We start from the raw sequence: 9,071 nt of genomic DNA on the forward strand, positions 1-9,071 counted from the left end.
CATCACAAGAAAGATCAGAGAGTTGCTCTCTGAAGCCCTTGAGGTGGCCCTGACACAGGCTGCCAGGGATCCATCACTCATGGGAAGGCCCGGGGGTGGGGGTCTCTGGCAGGGGTGACCACAGTGGTTAGGGGCCTGGGTAAGAAAAGGGACCCCTGATGTCCCATCAGGGCCGGGAGGGGACCTGGAGGACCTCCTGGCACTCCCTGGCCCCTCCGCTGGCACCCAGCACCTTCCCGCGCTTTTCCCAAGAGGAAGGAAGAGGCTGGTTTCCTTACTAAGCCCTCCGTGTCCTGTCTGTGTCCGTGTCCTGTTCGTGTCCGCGTCCTGTCCGTGTCCTGTGTCCTGTCCATGTCCACGTCCTGTCTGCATCCTGTCCGTGTCCGTGTCCTGTCTGTGTCCGTGTCCATGTCCTGTCCATGTCTGTGTCCACGTCCGTGTCCTGTCCATGTCCTGTCCATGTCCTGTCCGTGTCCTGTCCATGTCCGTGTCCTGTCCGTGTTCTTCTTCGCCCTGACGTGCGGGGAGCTCTTTCAGTCTTTGCTTTACTGCAGCCTGAAAAGGAAAAATGAGAGGAAAAAGCAGGCACATCTCCTGACCAGAAAAAATAAACAAAAACAAAAGCCCCTTGTGCTCCATGGGGGGGAGCGTGAAGCCCCCGAACGTCACTGCCCCAGGTCCCAGGAGGCTCAAGGCCCTCTCTGCCCAGAGAGCTGGGAGAGCTTGGCCCCGCGCTGTCCTGCCTCCCCAGCCACTTAATATTTACTTGTACAGCTGGACCCTGAGGGGATCCCCGTCCTAAGCCTGACAGTACATTCTGGGGCGTTTTAAATAAGATAAGAAAGTAGCTCAGAGGTTTGCCAGGCTGTCTCATTCCTGAGATTTTTTGTGTGAGCCTTGGAGCTGGTGGGCTTGAATTTGGGGTTCCTGCAATTGGGTGCCCCGTGACGCCCCTGGCCCTTCCCTGTCACTCTGGGGTGTAATTGGCAGTGCCATCCAGGGTTGAGGGAGTGTGGTCTCGAGCTGGTTGGACTCAAGGCTGTTCTACTTTTTTCTCCAAGTTTTGTTTATTGTGGTAAAATACACATAAAATTTTATCATCTTAGCCATTTTTAATGAACAGTTCAGTGGCACTAAGGACATTCCCATGGTTGTGCCATCACCCTGTCCATCTCCAGAAGGCTTTTCACCTTCCCAAACCCAAGCTCTGTCCCCATTAGACAGCTCCCCATGCCTCCTCCCCCACCCCCGGCCTCCGCTTTCTACTTTCTGTCTCTACGAATGTGGCAGCTCTGGGACCAGCTGTGACGGGACACCCACAGTATTGTCCTCTGCGACTGGTTGATTTTATTAGCATGTTCTCAAGCTTCATCCATGTTGCAGTGTCTGTCACAATTTCCCTCCTTTTTAAAGGCTGAATAATATTCCATTGTATGGATAGACCACATTCTGTTTATTCATTCATCTCTCAATGGATATTGTTACTTCCGTGTTTTAGCTATTATGAACAATGCTTCTGCAAATGTGGGTATGAAGTGTCTCTTTAAGGCCCTGCTTTCAATTCTTTTGGGGGTGCACTCAGCCGTGGAATGGCCGGATCACATGGTCATTCTGAGTTTTATTTTTTTTTTTTGAGACAGAGTCTTGCTTTGTCACCCCGGCTGGAGCACAGTGCCACGATCTCAGCTCACTGCAACCTCTATCTCTTGGGTCCAAGTGATTCTCCTCTCTCAGCCTTCCCGGTAGCTGGGATTACAGGCACCCGCCACCACGCCTGGCTAATTTTTGTATTTTTAGTAGAGACAGGGTTTCACCATGTTGGCCGGGCTGGTCTCATACTCTTGACCTTGTGATCCGCCCGCCTCGGCCTCCCAAAGTGCTGGGATTACAGGCGTGAACCACTGTGTCGGGCCCATTCTGAGTGTTTTGAGGGAGAGCCATCCTGTTTTCCACAGTGGCGGCACCATTTTGCATCCCCACCAGCCGTGCACGAGAGTTCCAGTTCTCCACATCCTCACCAACATTGCAGCAGCCGTGCACGAGAGCTCCAGTTCTCCACATCCTCACCAACATTGCACCAGCCGTGCACGAGAGCTCCAGTTCTCCACATCCTCACCAACATTGCTTATTTTCAGCTTTTTCTTACGGTAGCCATCCCAGCAGGTGTGAGGCACATCTCACTGTGGTTCTGATTTGCATTTTCCTCATGGTTAGCGATGTTTCACGTGCTTATTGGCCGTGTGTGTGTCTTTTTGGAGAAATACTTAGCCATGCCCTCTGTGCATTTTTGAGTCGGGATTTTTGTTCTTGTTGAGTTTTAGGAGTTCTCTGTGCATTTTGGATATTCACTACTTATCAGAGAGATGATTTGCAAATACTTTCTCCTGTTCCCTGGGTTGCCTTTAATTTTGCTGAGATGGTCTGTCAAGGCGCAGAATTTAAAGCTTTCCTGAAGTCCAGTGTGTCTGTTTTCTCTGTTATTGCCTGTGCCTCTGGCGTGTCTGTTTTCTCTGTTATTACCTGTGCCTCTGGTGTCCTATCCAGGAAACCGTCGTCCAGTCCAGGGTCATGAAGCTTCGCGAGGCTGTTCTACTTTACTTCCAGGGAGCTGCACAACCTGGGGTCTTCTCTAGGGCCATGGGCTCTGGGGGCCGAAGGCCACCTTCCCTGAGTGTGGGTGTGGACCTCGGCACAGCCCCCACTGACCTGCGTGGGCCGGGATCCTGCAGGAGAACGGGCTCCATTTGCATCTGAGGGCCAGGATGCCTGCACTGGGGATCACGCCGTGCCTCAGACGGAGCCTCCAATCTTGGGGATGCCGTTTTACCCCGGAGGCCACCGGACTTCATACCTCACGGGTGTGGTATCGGCTTCCGTGTGGCCCCGAGAGCAGGGCAATCCGAGGGCACGGCAGGGGAGTGGTGAGCATGGCACGCAGGGTGGTGTCAGGAGGAGGGGTGGGGTGGGGCTGGAGGCCACCTGGGCCCGGGGTGGTGGGCAGGGGCAGGAAGCCGCTGATACCTCAACAGAGCACAGGGCTGATGTCAGGGGCGGCGCCCAGCCAAGTCCCAGCAAGCTGGGTGCTTTCAGCTTCTCTCTGCCCGTCAGCTGCTATGAGGGCCTAAGCACCCCCTGTGGCTTCCTGCTGGGACAGAGACACCCTCTGAGAGGCAGATGCCGACACTGAGCAGGCCCCTGAGGTCCCCTCCCATTCTCCCGGTACCAGGGCTGGGCAGGCAAGGTTCTGGCCGATGGTACTCAGGCTGGTGATGTCAGACTGCGATGCGGGTTCCCTGGACTCCTCTCCAGTTCCCTGAGTGGTCATGACCCTGAGTGCTCATGAGAGACGGCTCTTCACACTCACTTCCATGTGCCTTCTCCAAACACGGAGCTGCCTCCTGGTGAAGCCTGAGGCATTTTCTCATCAGTCTGTCCAGAAAAGTTTCTGGGTCAGATTCAGTTTTTAGAAGCAGAACCCACAGCATTCATCCTCGGCTCCGTACACACGCGGCGCCCACCCCAAGGAGGCGGCACAGCCTGGCGCCAGCCGCAGGGCTCAGCAGAGAGAGGGGAATTAAACAGCCACTGGCTGGGAAAGGATGTTTCAAGGTCGTACCACACGGCCAAGTCAACGAAAAACCAAATTGCAAGTAGGAATGTGCATCAGAACCAGCCCGGAGCCAGCAGGTGTTGCTAGAGTGGGGTGATGGGAGGTGGCGTGCGAGGCCTGGTTGCGCTCCGGTTTGTCCTTCAGGTGCGTGAGGCCGCCTCTGTCATGGCTCTAGGCGCGTCCCTGCCGGTCAGGGCTCCGGCATAATCCCTCGTACTGCAGACACAGCATTCCCCGCCCCCCCCCGCCCCACCGCCGCAGGAAGTGTTGCATCTGGCTGCCTGGGCCGTGGTGCCCCTGGAGGCAGGGACATCGCAGGTGCGGAGGCTGTGCTCGGTGCCAGGCTCTGAGAGGTGACATTGCCTCACCTGGGTCTAGCTCCGGCCACAAGGATGATGGAATGACCTGGGTGTCTTCCGGGAGCCGTTTGATTGTCTCTGGAGAATCAGCCGAGGCTGGTGCCGCCTTGGAGAAAAATGGGAAATAAGACTCCACACCTGCCAAGACTTTAATTCTCTTCCAAGCTTCAGAACTGAAGTAATTTTAGAAGTCATTGTTCAACAGCTAGCTGTTTTCCACGGCTTAAAAATGTCCTAAATGGTCGTCAGAGTCAGGGTGCTAAAATAACAATGCAAACCGGGAGGCCGGGATGCAGACAGAAACAGAGGACCCAGCCTGAACCGAGCACTGGCTGCAGAGGCTCGTGGCAGCGCTGAAGGGAGGACGGTAGCCTCCTGCCTGTGGCCGATAGGGCTCACATCTGAGCTCCACTGGCTGACCGGGGCTCCAGCTGGGCTCGCCAGGTAGTGGCCCTTGGGAACCAGGGACATCCAGGCAGCCATGGCCTTGCTCTCAGCCATGCATGCCACTGGCCCTCGACAGGCTTTCCTTAGGTCGGCATTTTAAACAGAGACCCCAGAGTGGGTTCTGGTGAAGACGCTCTGTTCTCTGCACTGTCCTCTAACTGTAGGGACGCTGGGTCTGCAGCATCCACGGGCTGGGTGGCTCTGGTTTGGGCAGCGGTGGATCCTGGTTGTGCATTCGTGGACATCAGCTTCTCTAGGGTTTGGGATGGAGGCTGGTTTATCTCAAACCCCCAACCCCTCACTGGGACCTCAGGCCTGCTGCAAAGCAGAGGCTAGGGTCGGCTTTCCCTTGCTGCCCCGTGCAGGCTGCAGACACTCCAGGAGGTGCTCCGTTTTCCCACCCAGCAGTCACCATCACGGAGACAGAGGCCTGAGGCTCAGTCTTTTTCCCCTGCTTCTCTTCCTCTTGTGGGAATTCCTGCAAACGAGACCACAGCTGCCTGGGCCTTGCCAGCAGCATATGCTCCGTGGCAGAGCCAGGCGGCCCTTTGCTCCTGAAAGCCTTGTCCTGGGTCAGGCCCGAGAAGGAAAGGACGAGGCTGTGACTGCTGTCCCCAGGGCAGCCGTGCCTGGGCAGCCCCCGGACAGAGCCTGTCTCAGCCCTCAGACTTCACGGGGCAAGATCACAGCCGTCTCACCTGGTTTCACATGGCAGTGCCCCAGAGGCCCCTCCCAGACCCCTCCCTGACTTCTCCAGGGATCCTGTGGGGACCCACAGGCCATATGACATTCCGAGGGCCTGGAACGGCGAGTTCCCTGACACTTATCTGTTATTTTAAGTAAAATAATACATGCTCACCACCAAGGCCATTTTTAGTTGAAATTTTTTTGGCTCAGATTAGATAATGCTAAATTTTATGCTAATTTAAAGTGTCAAACAAGAGGCCAAGTCACGGTTCTCCATGGTCCCCTGCTGCACCAGGTTATGTAACCGTGTTTCTCTTGCTCATTTGCCTGGCACCTCCCAGGCTCGTGCCTTTTCTATTTTGGGTGTAGACGGAGGTCCTTCTGTCTCAGCTTTGGAGCACAAGGGCCTGCGTGTCCTTCAGTTAGGGGAAGGGCTTTGATCCCAGAGTGCCTGTGACCTTGTGGGCACAGCATGATCATGAAATATGGAATTCAAAGGTTCCCAGGTTTGAGATGTTGATACGTGAATTCTTTGGCTTCACCAGTCCTGGAAAGACCTGGTGGGGGAAGAGGACAATGACAAAGTTGCCGTGTGAATGGGCAGTGCGTGCAGGAGGCAGGGCCTCGGGCTGCAGGGGGATGTGCCCGTGTCCCTTCCTGTCTCGAGTGGTCAGGCTGGTGCTGGGACTTCACCCACTTGCCCCACCCCGACCCAGACGGACAGTCCTTGTGCCGGGCCCTTCTCACGGGAGCATCTATGGGATAGAGAGCCTGCCAGCACTGGTATGTCCACCTGGGGTCACTCAGCATTTTGTTTTTGATGTCAAGGTGAATGCCCCTGTGTAGGTTCAGCACAATGAGGGACTGGATATTAAGAGTGTTACACACACATGAATGAACGCCTGGCCTTGTAGAATGAGGAAACTCACCAAGCACCTACGAGGACCTGGAGAAAGAGAAAAAGAGGTGGTAGGGAGGAGGGGTGGGCCAAGACCCCAGCCTGTGGAGCTCATGGTGGGAGAGGGGAGAGGAGAGATGCTCGAGAGAACAAGAGTCAGCCTGGCTGGTGGTGAGGTCACGGCCAGGGGAGCACCCAGTGGAAGGGGAGAGCAGCTGTAAACAGGGAGGACCAGGAAGGGCTCCCTGCAAAGGGGCAGTGTGACCAGGCAGGCGGGGGCATTGAGACCCCGTGTGCCTGAGCACAGCCTATGCCTGCCCTGTGGTTCCAGTGAGAAACATCCCACGTGGGCCACCGGGGGACGGATCGCCAGCGCTTGCGATCTCCTGACATCACTCTCCGTCGAGGCTCACTCTTCTTTACTCCGAGTTGCTCATGGATTCGCCTGTTCCCTCATTTACTCATTCAGCTGCCAAATTACTCATTCGTTCACTCATTCACTCATTCATGCATCGAACACCTGGCTGACATTTTGGGGGGCAGGGCTGGGGCGTACAGCACCGCACAGCACTTTGTGGAGCATTGATGACAACCACCGAGCACCAGCCCCTGGGCCGCGTGCCAGCCAGGCTGTTACCGTGTGTGAGGCCCAGAGGCAGAGGTGGAAACAGGGCCTCACGCGGAATTCATGGCCTTTTGTCTGCCTCTGCCTACCCGTGTCTGTTTATTCACCTGTCCCCTCCCTGCACCCCAGTCCCCACTCCCACAGCAGCAAAGGCAGCCCCAGCATTGACACTCAGGAGCGGGGGCTGAACAGACCCCAGACAAGGAGGGGCCACCAGGAAGCCTCTGCCAGCAACAGCCCCACTAGGCCTCCCACCTCCTCACTGCCCTGCCAGCCCTGGTCAGGATGGCATTGAGGGTGAGGGCATCAGGGGCTGTGGCCAAGATGGGAGGAAGCAGCACTGCTGTCCACCACCCCCGGCTCTGAGGATCTGGACTCAGTGCCCACCCCACTGAAACCACCTGTGGTCCTGGAGCCAGAGATGCCCGTGCCCACCCCACTGAAACCACCTGCGGTCCTGGAGCCAGAGATGCCCGTGCCCACCCCACTGAAACCACCTGCGGTCCTGGAGCCAGAGATGCCCGTGCCCACCCCACTGAAGCCACCTGCAGTCCTGGAGCCAGAGATGCCCGGGCCTGCCGAGGTGGGCAGCAAGAAGGCGCGATGAAGTGTTTCTACAGAAGTAGCAGGCTGGCCATCCCGCAGACAGCACAGGGACCTTCACCCTTTCCTCCCAGAGAGGAATGTGCACATCTCCTCCCTCCCAGAGAAAACAGGAGGGAGCTCCTTGTCCACGTCATTCAAGGATTTTCCAAGGGAGAGGGAGTTTTTTGTTGTTGTTTTTTTTGGTTTGCTTGTTTTCAGAGTCTCGCTCTGTCGCCCAGGCTGGAGTGGAGTGCAGTGGCATGATCTCGGCTCACTGCAACCTCTGCCTCCCTGGTTCAAGCGATTTTTCTGTTCAGCCTCCTGAGTAGCTGGGATTACAGGCACGCACCACCACACGTGGCTAATTTTTGTATTTTTAGTAGAGATAGGGTTTCACCATATTGGCCAGTCTGGTCTCAAACTCCTGACCTCAGGTGATCAGCTCACCTTGGCCTCCCAAAGTGCTGGGATTGCAGGCGTGAGCCACTGCGCCTGGCTGAGAGGGAGTTTTTAAAGAGGTCAGACCTCTTCCTGCTTTTGGGGTACAGAGTCAACACCATCCAAGGAGATGCTGCGGGGTTGGGAGGGAGGGCCAGGTCCCTGCACCCCCGTGGAGGTGCCGGCTCTGGGAGACACAGGGCTCCTCGCCCTGCATGCGTGCACATGCGACTTCTCAGGGCAGCTAGACTTGCTCTGTTCATGAGCTCTTGGCCTTCTGAAACTGCTGGTTAGAGGCCAGTTAGAATGCTTGGCCCAGAGAGGCTCCTGTTCCCCCATCAGAGCTGAGCTGCCATCTCTCATCAGAGGCTGGTGTCAGAAAGCCCTGGTGGAGGAAAGCCAACGCAGGAAGCACAGGCAGGCAGGCTGGGACCGGCGTCCGTGCCGGGCTGTTGGCAACACTGTCTGGAGAGGGACCGGGCCCTGTGCCCACCAGTCCCCAGGGCGGGGCAGCCTGAGCTGGCCTGGTCTGCTGTCCTTGGGATCAGGCCAGGACTCAGCTCTGCGCCTAGGGGCCCTCTCCAAGGTGCTGATGACACCACGTTCCAGCCTTCACTCCTGCCAGCCTGGAGGCCTTCGAGCGGCTTTAACAAACCCCAGCGCAACTGGGCTCACCTTGAACACAGCCCTGGACAATGGCTCTGCCTGGGTGTCTTTGGGAACACATGTCTTTCTACTAACTTCAGCCAGACCTTCAGCCTTCCTTGATCCAGTGTCTCTGTTCTTTCCCCCGCTCCTTCTCCTCCCCACCCTACTCTCCCTCCCACAACAATTCCCCAAAGGAGCAGAGGCAGAGGGAGAGCCTTCCCCTGCTTGTCCCTTGAGAAGAGGATCTGGAAACATCAGAGATTCTCCTGAGAGTTGTAGTTCAGGCAGGCAGGCAGGACAGACATACTCGGGACGCCTCCTGGTGTGATTCCAAACTCTGCTGACACAAGGAGGAGGTCTGCATGCCCGGGGCTGTTGACTGTGTTTATGCTGAAATATGGAGTCCCAGGAGGCTGGGCCATTTCTCTCTGTTTCCTTTTTTTTTTTTTTTTTAACATAGGGTCTCACTATATTGCCTAGGCTGGTCTTGAACTCCTGGGCTCAAGTGATCCTCCTGCCTCGGCCTCCCACAGTGTTGGAATTACAGGTGTCAGCCACTGTTCCTGGTCCCTAAATCCTGTCCACTTAATGAAATAAAATATTTAGCTGCATAACAATTCTTTCACTTTCTGAAATCAACACAAGTCTATTTGCAAATACCTGGAATTCATTCTAGTACCAGGAAGCAAAACTGTGAGCCCGTGTTGGTCAACGTGGCTCTGCTACTCAGCTTTTCATGCCACATTAGATGAGCATATGCCCAGTACTATATCT

At 56.0% G+C, this 9,071-nt stretch overlaps 1 pseudogene; it reads left to right on the top strand.

Annotated features, from left to right (window-relative positions):
- The first annotated feature begins 3,706 nt into the window (after positions 1–3,706).
- Positions 3,707–5,164, top strand: LOC111520486 (annotated as a pseudogene).
- The last annotated feature ends 3,907 nt before the right edge of the window (positions 5,165–9,071 follow it).

Source organism: Piliocolobus tephrosceles, chromosome 20 (genome assembly GCF_002776525.5).
Source record: "Piliocolobus tephrosceles isolate RC106 chromosome 20, ASM277652v3, whole genome shotgun sequence".
NCBI lineage: Eukaryota > Metazoa > Chordata > Mammalia > Primates > Cercopithecidae > Piliocolobus > Piliocolobus tephrosceles.